Raw genomic sequence first — 17,465 nt, 5'->3', positions numbered from 1 at the left:
TAGAAAGATCTGAAGACATCACTTGATCCAACTCGTCTCCTTTATTTATAGATATGGAGAGTAATATATCCAGTGTTTTGTCCTAGAAACTGTAGAGAATATGCTTCATGTGGGCTTATCAATCCCCGTCAAATATCTCTAATGCTTCCTAAAGTTAGGCTCCATTTTTAGACTGCAGTGATCAGAGTATTTTGTCCAATAAAGCCCCCTAGAGATCCATTCAGAGGCCTATGATATGCCAGCCAGGAAGCCATTATATGTGCCTGGTTAGATGCGGGGCTTGTGGTAGTGTTTTTCAAATTGCTTTTAGGAACCCGTTATTGATTCACTACAAGCACTGAGTCAGCAGGAGGGGAGGCACTGAGTTAGACAAGGTCTCACACTGTGAGAAGGACTGGTCGAGTCCAGATATCAGGGTGACTGGACCCCTGATTGATTTTATCCTCACTAAAACTTAGTTAACCAAACATTATTTATTTCCTCGTGTGAGATATAACAGAGACCATAATACCAACTCTGAAGTATTCCAAAAACAAATCAAGACAGAATCCAGTTAAAGTTTTACATCTAACTTTCAGTCCACAGGAACTATAAGGAATAGAGAAATGAAGTCAGTGACAGTAGAAACAGACAAATCCAGAATGTGGAACATTCTGGCCGAATTTCTTCGACAACTCAATCTGTATGTTAATAACAGGAAAACATAAATAAAAAAAGGGAGGACACTAGGTAGTTCCGGACTGAAAGAAATTTAAAAGATATTTATGAATATAATAAATAAAACAAGGGATCTTGTTCTCATCTGACTGAACAAGCCAACTATAAAAAATCATATTTTAGACAAATGGAACATTTAAATATGAAATGGATTTTAAATGGTACTTGGGAATAACTTTGTTAATTTTGTTAGATGTAATAATATTTGGATTATGTAAAACAATAATTACCTTTGAAATGCAAACTATAGCATTTAGGAAAAAAATGAAGTCTAGCATTTGATTCAAATTGTTCTAACAAAAGATAAAGAAAAAAGGTAGAAGGATGGGAAAGACAAATGAAACAAAATGCTGACACTTATTGAAGCTGGAGGACTGCAGGCTCTGCTTCTTCTGTAACTATAGATATTTTTACAATGAAACTTTAAAAAAAATCAGGGTGGCAAAGAGGAGACTTAAGACTGAACATTGCATAGTTTAGATCAGTGACATTTAGCAAAGTGATTGAGCAGTGACATTAAAAATATTCTGAGGGCATTTCGAGTGACCAATGATGATGGCTATTTGGCTTATGGGATATAGTGAGACTTTTTTTTTTATTGTAAGTTGAGAAAATTGAAAATTCATTTATTAGAAGGCATGCTGATCTTTCCTGAGAGGAGCAATTCCAGCTGTCATTATAGGGATGCTTTTGTTCCTATTCCCACCTCTTGCCTGGAGTAGCTTAATCTCTCCTAATAAAAAGATGTTATCATTCAATCACACCACTTTAGGAATGAAAATTTTAAAGTTAAAAGAAAAAAAAAAGCAAAATGAACAGGAAATGAAAACATTATCTTAAAACCATTTTTTGTTTGTGGCCTCATTTTGTCCTTTGGTATCCTACAGGGCAGTGCCAGACCTAAGAGGGACAAACCATGGAAATGGAGCTGAGTACAGGGGCATCCTAATGGCCATAGTAAATTGACTCTCATTGTCCAGCCCTTACTCCAACTGGTGCCAATTTGAACATTTTTTTTTTTTACTCGCCAAATGATCACATCTCACAGGCATAGCCAATCCTAATCAACCGCCTTTTTGCTGGCTGCTCATTTGTCTGGGAGCTATTGGAAAAATGGGCTGCCAGCCACAAGGCATGAATTGCTTCTCTCTCCTTGTCAATGGTTTGCAATACCTGTATGCTTTATGGGCAAGCAGGAAATTCTCTACCCATTAGATGATAGTATTCATAGAAATCTCCCTTTGTTTCATCTAAGAAAATAGATTAAGGGGGTCATTATTTCTTTGGGCAGAGAAGTCAAGAGTGGGTCCTGTTGACATGGAAATCCATCAAACACAATCATAGCATCACTTACTGGCTTCTTGGTCATGCTTTAAGTTAGGCTGAAATTTTGACTGCTCACACCAGCTGACCAGTCTTAATATTCGACTATTGGAAAGCTAAGGGAAGACCATTCTTCACTGGGTCACTTATTTCTAAGAACTCTTCAAGTACCACGAACAGTGCTAGGTGCTGGGGACTTGATTGTGGAAAGGCCAAGCATGGTTCTAACTACCAAAGAAGCAACAATCTAGGAAAAGACAGAGTTTTTCTTAAAAACACAACAGTGATGTTTGATGTTGGATGAGAAGATGAGGGAAGACCTCCTTCAGAAAGGACATTTTACATTGAGATCTAAAGGATAAGGAGGTGTAGTGAAATGGAGACGAGGTAGGGTGATAGAGAAGCCATTTATTAGGATAGGGAGAACTATAGGGGAGAAAGAGTCCCTAGTATCAGGCATGCCCCAGATATTATTAAACTGTTATATTAAAATAACTAAAAGTTGTAAGTTATAAATTTTGTTTGCTTTTTAAAAATAGAATATGTAGATTAAATGTAATATATGAAAATACTCAGAATTTTTAACTTTGTAGCTGGAATGGATTTGAGCTGACTTTTCATATGTGTTCACAGATTGACAGTGATATACCATAACCTCTCCTTCCATTTATTTCTTAAAGCTCCTGCTGCCTTTTCTGCTCACTGTGTGCCTGGCACATGTTATACAACGATTCAGTGAGGACGTTAAGATGACCTTCTGTTCACTCATGTTGAGTGTGTGTGTGTGTGTGCGCGCGCACACACACGTGTGTGTATTTGCTAATAATTCCATGAACGACATCAATTAGAATGAAAGTTGGTGTGCGTCATCTAGAACATCTAAATAATAGTGATGTACATGAGATAGAGGCTTATTTTTCTCTCACATAAAAGAATTCTAAAGATAGACAATCCAAGGCTGAGATGACAGCTTCGAAGCAGCCAGGAACAAGAATCCTTCCACCAGTTGGTTCTCACTTCCTTACCATGTGCCTTTCATCCTCAAAACCAACAGGCGGTCGAGCTGGCTACTACAGCTCCAGCCATCTTGACAGAATTTGAAACGCCGGAAGGAGGAAGGGGAAGGAGGCACTGACCAGTTGACTCAGCTGCTTTAGTCCCCTTGTAGAGAGATTTATCGGAAGACCTAGCAAATGACTTCCTACACTTCACTAGCGATCATTATCTGTGCTGGTGACTAGGAAAGATAGGCTTGCTGATTATTTATTTACCTATTTATTTATTCTTTCATTTTTCTGAGTGCACTGCTGTTCTTGCTAAGTGGGAATTCTGTTACTCGGAATGGAAGGAAGAGTGATTGTTCTGTAGGAAACAGGCAGACTCTGTCACCACGGCTCTCATTTGATGGGCACTCACCACGTGTTGTACACGGTCCCAGACAATTTAATAATGTTCTCTTTATTAAATTGCACAGCATTCTTGTAAGGCAACTTTCACATTATCCCCATTCTGCAGATGTTACAACCCAAGATTTTTAGAGGCACTGTGCAGACGCAGCCTGGTCAAGTAAAACAGGGCTGCAGGCAAATATTGTTGGAGATTTTCACACAAAAATGTTTCCTGACTTTATATTTCTTTATGCATCTCTGTCCAAGCCCTCTGTAATCTACAAAATTCAAAGTTCTGGTGAGAGGAACCCTTTACTGCCTCTGGCTTTTTCCCCCACTCCTGTGAGATCTGCACCTTGCATGTAAGATGTGGTAAAATGCAGATTTACTCTCCAGGTATCAGTTTAAAGCCAGGACAGAGGATGCTGAGGTGATTCAGTTGGTGAAGAGTCTGTCTTTGGCTCAGGTCGTGATCCCAGGATCCTATGATGGAGCTCTGGGGCAGGCTCCCTGCTTCTCTCTCTCCCCACCAACCTCCACCCCCTCCACTGTGCTCTTTCTCACTCTCTCTCTCTCTCTGTCAAATAAATACATACAAAAAAATCTTTAAATAAACAAATAAGTAAATCCAGAACAGAGTGAAGTAGACTATCCTTACTCACAGATATCTCTACCAGGCTTCTCACCACTCAGGGTCAGCATCCCCATGTCAAGCCCATCTGCATGGAAATCTCAGACAGGACAGAGAAGTTTGTGCTTCTGCATTACCTGCCAGAGGGCTGGCTGCTTCCAGCTATTCCCTCTGTCCAGGGAGAGGCAACTCTAGAAGAAACAAAATGTAGTCCCTCTTCTTTCCACAGTGTCGGAGGGCAAATATGGGGAATGTGGATGGTGGGGAATAAAACAGAGCCCAATTTCCTGGCAAAGTTTTAAGTCATGCCTATCTCATAAACAAGACCTCCTAAATCCAACCCTTCTACAGTGAAATAACCACTAACGATGCAAAATAGATTCATTTCCACATGGCTTCATATCCTGGCACTTTCTCAGTAAAGGGACAGTCTTATGGACCTAGGCAACTTCCACTTTTTTTTTTTTTAACAAAAAATGCTCGAACAACGTTACTATGAATGAGAAGAGGCGAAGTGTATTTACTCAGGATAATATTTGTTCAGTCCTTGCATGTTACTGTGCAGAGGAAAAAGAAGAAACTACAAATGCAACCATGTATACAGATGGCTTCTGTCATCAAACACTCCCCCAGTGATACAGATAGAAACATTGGATCTGGGAAAAACAAAATCAGAAAACCCTCGCAGTGTGAGATTAAGAGGATCTGCAATCTGTGTGAAAACCTTCTTATGGACTACTTGACTCATTTGAATCTCCTCAAGAGAAGCAGTTACAAAGACAGTTCATAGGGATAAAATTAGCAAGGGTTCTGTCCTTCCGTTCTCTCTTGCTGTTGCATACCTTCTCCCCTTCCTCTGTGGCATGCCTAATGCAAGGGGTAAGGGGATAACATTTATTATCCACCTCCTAGGATGGTTGTCCAATCTTAAATGAGATAGACCATATAAAGCACCCCGTATAGATAAATCATTTTCAAAAATTGGTGTTTTGTAAAAAAAAAAATTTTTTTTTTAATTCCTTCTGGTATTGCACTGAATCCACTAAGGTGGCAGTTTTGAAACCATACCTTCTTTGACCCTGCATTTTTGTGAGGAGGAACTATAGGAACAGTCTGGGGCAGGTGAGGTAGAGGAATGGTGACATGTTACGCAGACAGACTTCTCATTAAAGCCATTTTGGGAGGAAAAAACAAACTATGGTCAGCAAATCTATGATTTTAATATAAGTTTTATGAATGTAGCCCTGTACATGTTTCAGTCACCTTGGACTTTAGTGCCCATAACTGTGCTTCTAAGAAAGTAGGGGGCCCAGGATACACATGTCAAAAGAAAGACTAAAAAGGAGCCCTAGGTGACAGCTCTGGGACACAGTGTAGAACTCTTTCTAATTTCTTGTAGTGCAAAAAAAAAAAAAAAAAAACAGAATTTTTAAAAACCTGATCTACATATTTCACTACATTTCCACGTCTTTTATTTTGTTTTTTTTTTCATTTTTGTGTCTTTTAGAACAAATGAGCCATTCACTTTCTAATTTTTTGAAGAAATATTTAGTGAACTACTACAATATCCCACTGCTAGGCACTAGGAATGTAGAGATCATCCCCTCTCTGTCTACAAATTGCTCAGAGTCAAAACGAAAGAAGAAGGCACTGATATCATGATCAACAGAAGGCAGCATGCTATAGGGAAAAAAGCAAACAGTTGCTAAGAAGGAGACATTCAGTTCACCTAAAGTGCTCAGAAAAGGCTTCTCAAACGAGAGAACACTTAATCTGGGTTATAAAGGATAAAGAGGGTTTTCCCATTCACTGTGTCCTCAAGGCAGATTATTTAATCTGTCGTGAAAATAAATCTGTGGCTTAGTGAAGTGTTTTATAATAAGGTTTGTCATATGTAAAAGATAACAGGAAGTATGATGGAGACAACTGTACCAAACTCCTAGAATTCTGAGATAATGCACGGACCTGCTGGTGGTGTTCAATCCTTGCTGGCAAGGTATGGCTAGAAAGCAGTGGGCTAATTGTAATCATCACCACGATCCAGCCAGACATTATTTCCTTAAAGCAATCAATGATTGCCTGAGACGTGCTGAGCTCTATGGAAGTGGGAGATGAACAAAGATCTATTAAATCATCCTGGCTGCTCCCCCTGGAGGCCACATTCAGATCAGATTGGGTCATGCTATGTGCCTTTGCTCTAGACCTAGTATAGTCAACCCAGTGAGAGGCAGAAAGGAGTGACCAGGACAGCTCTGATTTGCTTCCTCAGAGTTTTGCATAGAAAACTCCCTACAACCTTGATCAGCAGGATTCTATTTCTCCCTTGGTTCTGAAATAACTGTTGCCCAATTTATTTTCAATGAAAAAATACTCAGGTAGCAATATAAAAATATGCACCTCTTTTTTTTTAATATTTTATTTATTTGACAGAGAGAAATCACAACTAGGCAGAGAGGCAGGCAGAGAGAGAGGAAGAAGCAGGCTCCCCGTGGAGCAGAGAGCCCGACGCGGGGCTCGATCCCAGGACCCCAGGATCATGACCTGAGCTGAAGGCAGAGGATTTAACCCACTGAGCCACCCAGGTGCCCCAAAATATGCACATCTTTAAATTTTGCTTTTCTGAGGCTACTTGCTTCTCAGTGAGGGAGTTTCTATGTGGGATTTCCTTTTACTAAAATGCAGAAGTATTTACAAATACTATGCAAAAATTGTGCTTATGTGATCATTCTTGCATTGTTTTACTGCTTAGTTTTCTTGGCTTGTCTTAATACGCAAAATCTTCTGTCCCTTTACCACCTGCCCAAGTACTTGCCATCCTGAATCACCCATTCTAGCCTTGGAAGAAGAAGATTTAACTCTAGCACAGGTTGGGAGGAACCTCTTTACTCTGTTCACTTAAGGTTCATTCATGGACTTTCTAGGATTCTTTGTCATGTTTCTAGCAAAACAAGACCACACACACACACACACACACACACACACACACACACACACACACCATCTAATTTACTTGCAGAGTGGCTTGGGTTAGATTTGTTCTCTTACTGGTTTCCAGGACTCAGCAATTGTCCAAGTTAATTCAAGTTTCTGGAAGAGTGATTTTATTCCTTTGATGCTTAGAGGAAGGCACAGCCGAGTTGGCACCACCAGAAAGTAGAGTAATATGTTGAAAACCAAGCCTCCCATTCCCAAAGTGGAGGAGTTACATAGCTGCCACTGCCTCAAAACAAGGCAGAATTGTCCAGAATCTGGATAAACTTGGCTCAACCTACCTATATTTTTCTTCTCTCCCTAAAATCTCCCACACAATTATCATGGTTTTTGCAGGTGAACTGACGTCTTGTCTAGTATAAAGATTACATAAAGATTACATACAAGAAACTGTGGTTGGCCTCTGGCCTCTGAGAATAGTCTCCAAGCAACAACCAGCAAAACTTAGGGCCTTCAGTCATATAGTCACAAGGAAATAAATCCTGCCAACAATGTGAATGAGCAAAGAAGTGAATTCTTCCCCACTTGAGCCTCCAGATGAGAACAGCCTGGCTGATACCTTGCTTCCAGTCTTGTCAGAGCATAAACAGAGGATTCAGCTAAGTTGTTGCCAGATTTCTGACTCACAGCTATTCCCAGATTTACTAAGTGAGATAATAAATACGTGTTTATTACCACTAAGTTTATGGTCATTTTAACATACAGCATCGGAAAATGAAAACAGTGCCTTCTGCCTTCCATTTAATCTCTCTTTTGCCGTGGCTCCTCTTGCATCTGTCCAGTGTCTACATGAATTACTCATCTTCCCAGTAACCCCACCACACAATGTCACCACACAATGTATTCTTCAATATACTTTATTGTTTGAAGTGCTGCCTCAACCCTTCCCCCTTTCCATTTAATCTCTACATGCTTATACATTTACCAAAATGTACCTGTCTCCACTCTTTTGTATAGTACTTTTTATTGTTTCTGTTACAAATTACCACACATTTACTGTCTTAAAACAACATAATTTATTATTGTATAGGTAAGAAATACAAAATGGGTTTCACTGGGCTAAAACTAAGGTTTTGTCAGGGTTATATTCCTTTCCAGAAGTTTTAGGGGAGAATCTACTGCCTTGTCTTTTTCAGCTTCTATGGGGCACCCATGTTTCTTGGCTTATGACCCCATTCCTCCTGGATTATTGGCCTGGGTCCTCTTCACATTGCTATTTTTCTTCTGCTTCCCTCTTCCAATTAGAAGGGCCATTGTGATTTTACTGAACCAACTTGGGAATTCAGGATAATTTCTTTATCACAAAGTCAGCTGATGAGCAATCATATTTCTATCTGAAACCTTTCCTCCCCTTTGTCAGGTAGCCATATAAGATCTGGGGTTTAGGATGTGAACATTATTGTGGGGATGGAGGGTTATTTTTCTGCCCCCCACACTTTGTGAAAACTGTAAATTTTGAAAAAACAATCTGTAGGACTCATTGAAGCCCTAGTGCTAATAATTGATTGTGGGTTAACCTTCCCAGGGGAATTTATGCCCTAAGGAGACATCTTCAAAGTACACAGAACTTTAATATCTAAGGAATGTCTCCTACAGGGGGAATCTTCTAGTACTGGGGCAAATCTGTGAGAGATATATTTTAAGCAAGGGGGCATTTAATGGTTCACAAATCACATCATAAAAATGACTGCTTACCCTGCCTTCTTGTAAAAATATTTCGCATTGAGGTCTTCATGATCCTTACCAGTATTAATGTACTGTCATAGTCTGAAGAGGTTAGTGGTGGGCTCCAGTGATGAGGTAGTTAGATGAGAAACCAGGGACTATACTGCCCTGGGGAGGGAGGAAATGCTGTGAACCATTCAGCTGTTGTAACACCCAAGCAGCAGTCAAATTCAGAGGCTGTTTTGTGACTCCCCAGTGGGTAGAAATTATCCCGATGGGAGTTCCAAATTTTCTAATAAATCTCCAAATGAAATTAATTTTAATGGCTTTCCTTAGCCCTAATTGTATCATTATTATTATTGTACATGCTCCTTTTATGAGGCTGATGAGAAAATACTTTTAGAGAAATCAACAGGCAAATGAGGGATATGATAGGTCTGAAACATTTGGAAATATATTGTCTATGTTCCTTTTTATTTGTATTGCTGAGATTAAAAATAGGGCAATTTTCTATCATAAATGATTGTGGCATATATGCATATTCTGAGATAGGGCCAAGAACCATAGATTCTGAGTTTTTCTCTTCAAAATGCTGTTTCTTTTTCAATAGAACACACACACATACACACACTAAATATATATATATGTATTTGTAATCTGTGTTTCCCTGGCCTTCTAATTCATAGTTCTGAGAACTGTCCTGTAGGTCACTGTTTCAACTGGTTCATTTCATTTCTTTTTTTTTTTTTTTTTAAATCTGGCCATGGTTGTCAAGAGGAAATTAATCTTTTGCAGCCAAATGAAATTTGGGCTTCCCAGCACTAGCCACTAATGAAAAATGCATTAATGGCAAGCATCAGAAAAACCCCTGGCTCTCAGTACCAGAGGGTACATTTAAATAATTCTATGAATATAGATCAATAAAACTAATTTACTTATAGCCTTTGTGTGCAGTATTCAAATCTGAATAAAAGTCATTTGTATTACAATGTTTTGTATTAATTTGAGGTATCTATTGTTTTACATATTAAATTAATCTTGTTCTTTAGACAGACCTTCATAGATGATATTAAAATATGAGGTCTGGGATTTGATATTAGTAGTGGTGTGATTTCATAATTCAGCCTGGTTGCCTGGATGTCATTTGAAAGGCTGGAGAGGTCCCAGAGGGCCAGCTCTCAGAAGCCAGGGTTAAGCTGGAGAGAGAGCAGAGGCCTTTAATATTCAGGCATGTAGCATACCCCCAGCAGTGCCCCAAGGCCCACTGGGAGTGTGGGGGTTTGGAATGGGAGCCTGTGGAGTGGGGATGTGGGAACGGCGTTCATAAGCACCTGAGTGTTCAGAGCATGGACAGATAGATACAGAATGTGAATATCTTGATGCCAGTGCTGGGACCAAGACATTACTTCCTGCTTCAGTGAAGACCATTATTTATCACCATCAAGTATTTATTTACTCAATGCCTTCTCTTTACTAGATGCATAGACACTAAGAAGAAATGGCCCAAAATGAGATTCTAGGAGCTTAAAATGGACACAGGCCAATCATGAGGCATGTGTGATTCATTGAGATTGGTAGGTACTGCACTAGGAACAAGTACTTGGTGCCCTGAGACACCCCCCCCCCCTTAATACTACCCAGCCCAGTGTTTTTCTGGACTTATTTGGCCATGGAATCCTTTAAGAAAACACACACACACACACACACACACACACACACACACACACACACACAGCTCCTTCACATCCCTTTAAAGTCTGTTCATATATAATTATGGATATAAAGCAATGACACAGTTATCCAAGAGGCAGCAAAACGGATTAGACATTCAACCCAACCCTATCTCCTGCAAATAAAAGAAAGCCAAGTTTCTTCTCCCTCTCTGACCCCAGAGGCACTACCTTTCTGGACTTCTCTTTGCTCTACACCTTCTGGATCTTCTCAGTCCTTGAGCCAAATCCTGCAGGGGCTTCCTTGAATGGTAGTTGTACCATGACCAGGAGCTCAAAATAAACAAATGGGAACTTCTGGAGGACCAGTGGTCACAATACTTTCAGTTATTTTTGCTTGAAATGGTGTAGTGATTGTTATTAGTCAGCTAATCTCGCTATGCGTCATCTTCTACAGGAATACAATTGTTTCACTACCTCTCTTTTGCTCAGTCTTAGTTATGATGAGAACTTGAAATGAAAGAGTTTTGTAAAATGCAGGGTTTTCAACACACTTAAAGCATTATTATTGTCATTATTGCCAAGAAAACATTAAGAGAAGAAAGGGCTCCTCTCAGCCCACTGTTTTTCTAGGATTCTTGGGACAGTGGAGAAGACGGGAAGCTGGGACCTCCATGTCTTTCTCACCTCCACATCCTGGGGATTAGTCAAGGCTGTCTAGGGAAGTGCATTAGAAGAGGTGAGAGTAGGCGTCTGTGCTCTCTCCTCTTAGTGGCATGAGAAATCACACTGAGGCTTCTTAGAGCTTCAGTTTGCTTTTCTGTGATGTGAGGAAATTAGTGTTTGTCAGGCTTACCTCACAGAATTATCAAGAGGACTAAAATTAAAAATGAGATAATGTGTGTGCAAGAGACTTGTTTGTGTCCTAGCATATAGTCTTATCCTGGGGAATGTTTCATGTGCACTTGAGAAAAATGCGTAATCTGCTTCTATTGGTTAGAGTGTTCTATGAACATTTGATGGTTCTTATATGTTGATAGTTTTGTCTGAGTCTTCTGTTTTCTTATTCATCTAATGTTTAGTTCCATCTGTCATTGAAAGCGAGGTCTACAACTATTAATGAAGTCCCCAATCATTACTGTTGAAATTGTTTCTCCTTTGGATTCTGTCAATTTTTGCTTCATGTATTTGGGGTACTGTTGTTAGGTGTGAATGTGCTTATAATAGTTCTAACTCCCTAATAGAGTGACCCTTTTATCATTAAAAGTTGTCTCTCTTTGGCAACATTTTTGTTTCAAAGCCTATTTAGTCTAATATTTTGTCATTCTTTTACTCCCAACTTTTATGTATCTTTGAATGTAAAGTATGTCTCCTATAGACACCACAAGTAGGACCTTGTGTTTTCTATGAGTCTGATAATCTTTTTTTTTTTAAGAATTTATTTATTTATTTGACAGACAGAGATCACAAGTAGGCAGAGAGGGAGGCAGAGAGAGAGGAGGAAGTAGGCTCCCCGCCAGGCAGAGAGCCTGATGTGGGGCTCGATCCCAGGACCCTGGGATCATGACCTGAGCCGAAGGCAGAGGCTTTAACCCACTGAGCCACCCAGGCGCCCCCGCATCTGATAATCTTATCTTTTGATTGGATTGTTTAATCCATTCACATGTAATATAATAGGTTCTGTTGGATGTAAGTCTGTCAGGTGACTTACTGGTTTCTACAAATCTCATGTTTTTGTTTTTTGTCTCCTATGTTCTTCCTTCTTTATTTTGCATTAATAAATATTTTCTAGTATAATATCCTAATTCCCTTAATGATTTTTTAAACTTATTTTTTTTTTTCTCTGTCATCCTATACTTTCTCATAGACAACAATAACCTGGGTCTTGGGGTTTTTTTTCCGATCTATTCTGATGATCTCTTTTAATTGTAGTGTTTAAGCCATTCACATATAATGTAATTAGGAATACAGTTGGTTTCCTGTTTTCCTAATTTCTGTTTTTCAGTTTGTTTTCTAATTTCCTAATCTGTTATTTGTTCCTCTTTTCCTGTTTTCTTATCTTCTTTGAAAAAATTGGGTATATTATGGGAATTTTTCTCTCCTATGTTGGCTTATAGGTTACACTTCTTTTATTTTTTCTTGTGGTTGCTCCAGAGTTTATAATATATAGTTGTAGCTTACCAAATTATATTATACCACTTTGTGTATACCATAAGAACCTTACAATAGTATATTTTAATTTACCCTCTTCCAGCCCTTAACTTTTATAGAGCTTACTCTGATGTGAATTATAAACCTCAAAATTCATTATTATTTTTAGTTTACATAGTCAATTATCTTTTGAAGTGATTAAGATGAGTTGAAATGCTTTCTGTATTTATTCACATGTTAACATGTCCAGTTCTATTTATTTTTTGTATAGACATGAGCTGCTTCTGATATTTTCCTTCTGCTTAAAGAAGTTTTTTTAACCTTTCTTGAGGTACAGATTGATTGATGATGGGTTCTCTTATCTTTTATTTATCTTACAACATCTTTATTTTTCTATCTTTATTGAAAGATATTTTTACTCAGTAGAGAATTCAGAATTGATTTTTTTTTTTGTGCCAGTATCATACTGTCTTGATGACTACAGCTTTGTAATTTAGCTTGAAATCCAGAACCATGATGTCTCCAGTTTTGCTTTTCTTTTTTCAGAATTGCTTTGACTGTTTGGAGTCTTTTGTGGTTTCATACAAATTTTAGGATTGTTTGTTCTAGTCTTGTGGTGGTATATATATGCTGGTGGTATATATATACATATATATATATGCATGTGCACGTGTGTGTGTGTGTAATGGAATGCATATATATTATAATGGAATATTACTCAGCCATCAAAAAGAATGAAATCTTATCATTTGCAATGATATGGACAGAGCTAGAGTGTATTCAGCTAAGTGAAAAATGTTAGTCAGAGAAAGATAAAGACTGTATAATCTCATGCATATGTGTAATTTAAGAAAGAAAATTGATGAGCATATGGGAAGGGGAAAAAGGAGAGAGGAAAACAAGCCATAAGTGACTCTCAATGATAGAGAACAAACTGAGGGTTGTTGGAGGGGAGATTGGTGGGAGATGGGCTAGCTGGGTGAAGGGTGTTAAGGAGAACACTTGTGGTGAGCACTGGGTGTTATATGTAAGTGATGAATCATTGAATTCTATTCCAGAAACCAATACTGCACTGTAGAGTTACTAGGAAAATTTAAATTTATAAATAAATAAATAAATAAATAAATTGATTTTTAAAAACATCTTACAATTCCTAAAAATCAAACCTCCTTTTCTTCTGGCTTGCATTATTTCTTACAATAAGTTAGCTATCATTCTTATCACTGTTATTCTGTCCACTTTGTACATATGTATCTTTTTTCCTCTGGCTCCTTTTAATATTATTTTGACATTTAATTCATTTTATTTTTCTCCTTCTCCTTGGTTTTTAACCACTTACTTGTTTGATGTGAATTTTTAAAAAGTTGATACCATCTGAGCTTTGTCCAGGTTTTACAGATTAGAGTTTATAGTTTTCATCAAGTTTGTAAAGGTTCTGGCCATTATTTTTTCACATATATTTCTGTCCCCTCTCTCTTCTGCTTTTAGGGATACACTTGCATGTATTTTGAATAATTTTATATTGTCACACAGTTACTGGGCTCTGTTCTTTTTATCTTTTTTGTTTCTTTTCTTCTCTGGGCTTCATGTTAGTTTCTTTCACTATGCATTTACCTCCACTAACATTTCCTTCAGCAATGCCTCCTATGATGTTAATCCATTACATTTAATGCACTTTTAATTTCTAAATTATATTTTTTACCTCTAGGATTTTCATTTGAGCCATTCTTGTACATTTCCACTTTCTTCCTATCATGGTCATATTTTACTTTAACAGATGAAGCTTATTTATGATACCTGTTTTAATATCTTGTATTGCTTACTCCCATTATTTCTTTTTTTCTGAATCTGTTTCTACTGATTATTTCCTTATATGATCACCTTATTCTGCTTATATGCATGCCTTGTCTTCTTGTTTGGATGCCAGACATTGTGAATTTTAGGTTGTTAGTGCTGGATTTTGTTGTTGTTGCTCTTACTTTAAATAGTTTAAGACTTTGTCCTAGAAGGCAGTTAAATTACTTATTATTAGTTTGATCTTTTTGAGTCTTACTTTTACACTTTGTTAAGGCAGGCCAAGGGCATTCTTTAGTTTAGAGCTAATTTATTCCCACTAACAAGGCAATACATTTGTGAGTACTCTGCCAAATGATCCATGTTTTTTGAGGTCTTTCCACTCTGGCTCTTAAAAATACAAGCTATTCCCTACTCTCTGTGTGCTCTAGGAATTGTTCAGCTACGATTTGCCCATGGTTCTTTGGTTCATTTTTTCCCCTCATGTGTCCACCAATTACTACTCAATCAATGACTCTAAGAGACCCCTCTGCAGATTTCCAGAGATGTCCCTGTAAAATTCCTACTTCTCTGACACTCTATTCCAAAAGTTCTAGCCACTTGAGCTTCCCTGAAAGACTACCAGGTTCTATTTGGATTCTTCTACTCTATCCTATGTCCTGGAAACTCCAGGTGGTAAGGTGGGGCTACATAGAGCTTCTGTTGTTTGTTGCTCATATATCAAGGATCACAGTCCTGCACTGTCTATTGTCCAATGGCTAAAAAAGTTGTTTCATATATTTTTTCTAGTTTTCTGCTTTTTTAAGTTGAAAAGGTAAATACATTCTCTATTACTTTATCATAGCTGGATGTGAATTTCCATATTTTTATTTCTGATAAAAATACCTTAGGCAAAGTAATTCACCTCTATGAGTGTTGGTTCCCTCTTTTATAAATTGGGAATAATATTTCATAGGATTATTGTAAATAATATGCAGCTATGAGATAAATAATCATGTGTTTCTCTTTCTTTTGATAATCAAGAGATACAGTACCCCTCTTTACTTATCCAAATCACTTCCTATTCTGGCAAGAGTCAATAAAAGCATATTTTTTCCTTCCTTAACAATGGCCCTGCCAAGGCTTACCCAAAGGGATCTCTCTTTTCTTTTAAATATTTCAGCAATTATTGTCTGTACAATTTGTTCAGTAATTAATCATAGATACCCTTTAATAACACAGCTTCTGTTCTCTTGAAATGCTATTTAAATTCTTTATTGTTGGATATTATCTAATGCTTACAAGTATCTCTACCCAACAAGACATATGCTTCCGTGAGGACATGTGACTCATCATAAATATATTAATATTCCCTATAGCTCCTGAATCAGTGCCTAGAACATAGTAGGAGTAAAATTATTAATTTAGTTTTAATAATATGTGGTCAAGGTAGCTATTTTTTCCCTGATTTTCTCCCACCCCTTTAACTTTTCCCTATGTCATTTTTAAGAACTTAAAATTTTATCCTAAAAGAAGTATCATGTTAATAATATGAAACTTACACATAGTTCATGGGAAAGACTCCCCATTCCCTCTTTAAATTACACTAAATGGTCAACTTTTGATCGTTTCTCTCTGAGCCCCATTCTTTGGCATTCTTCAAAGAAAATAATGGATAATGCAAAGAACATAGAACACAGGAGAATATATGAGAACACATACACCACTTCAAGGACCTACAAGTTCTCACGAATGAAGAGTCATGTCCAGCTTGACTCTGTACCTTGCATGGAGCATGGGGTCTCTCATTTCCATTCATACAATATGAGACTGCCAAATCAAGAGGTCAAACATCAGGGAGATAAACATCTATGTTTACAGTGTCTTGGTTATGGTCAAAGCTAAATCATGTGCTCAGTGTGGGTTGTAGGATTTACTGTGTCAAACTCTATTAATATTAAAGAAAGCTTTTTTCCTCCCCAAAAACCCATCATTATCCCATAAGCTTGAAACCCTAATGGTATGCCAAATACTTCAGAAGTCATCCACAACATACTTTGGAGGAGCGATTGGTATCTGATTTTGCTTTCCTTATGTGGATTTGGAAACCTATTTCATCTCAGTGACTACCTCAGAAATTAGATGTTTGCTAGTCACATGATGGCTGGTATGACTGAAAACTCCTGCACACTTGCTCAAATCTGAAATACTTCTTCATTCTTATGGCCCTGGTGCAAAATCCAGGTACACATGATCATAATCTGATTATACAGGAGATTGGTGAAGTTTAAGGAATCAAATCCATTGTTCTAAACTTTAAGGCTGGTTCAAGTCTCTTCCTTTGAAGTAAACAAAAGTGAGAGCCATGTTCTTTCTGATGCTTGGAACCTGAGGCATTATGTGGAAAAGAAATCTGAGTACCATGAATCATCAGCAGAATGAGAATGAAAACAGGAAATGTTTATTCCTGTCTCACTGTCTCACCAGATCTACATAATCTTTTGCTAAGGAAAACTATCATGTACACTGAATATCTCATTTCACCTGGTCAGTCAAGAATGTCCCTTTCTTCTGTCACAGGTACTCAACACCGTATGGCTTTTCCCCTTCTTGCCCATGACTTAGTATCTAATGAGGGAAAGTTTTAGGTGCCTGGGTGGCTCCATCAGTTAAGCATCTGCCTTTGGCTCAGGTCATGATCCCAAGGTCCTGGGACGGACTCCCACATTGGGCTCCCAACTTACCAGGGACTCTGCTTCTTCCTCTGCCCCACCCCTCCCCATGCACACACATGCACTCTCTCTGTCTCTCTCAAAAATAAAATAATAAAATCTGTAAATCAGGCAACATTTAAAAAAAGAATTAATTCACCAATTATTCAGCTTTCCTCCTTACCCCTTCCTTAACATGGACAAAAACCTCGCCAAAAGCTTAGAGTCTAGAATGGAGTTCTTCTAACATCACAAATAAAAATTTAGGGTCACAGAGGCTTCTTCCTAGTTTTATAACCCCACGTCACTACAGCCACTGCCCACTCCCACTTCTCTTGAGGGCGATCCATCACGGGTGCTCCATGAGCATTAGCCACCAGAATTCTCTTTCAGGAGGCACGGAGAACCAAGCAGAAATGGTTCATTTCACACCAACACAGCCAGG

The sequence above is a fragment of the Meles meles genome, chromosome 17 (genome assembly GCF_922984935.1).
Source record: "Meles meles chromosome 17, mMelMel3.1 paternal haplotype, whole genome shotgun sequence".
In the NCBI taxonomy this organism is placed as follows: Eukaryota; Metazoa; Chordata; class Mammalia; order Carnivora; family Mustelidae; genus Meles; species Meles meles.
The sequence above is the reverse complement of the archived record's forward strand: the minus strand, read 5'-3'. Positions refer to the sequence as shown.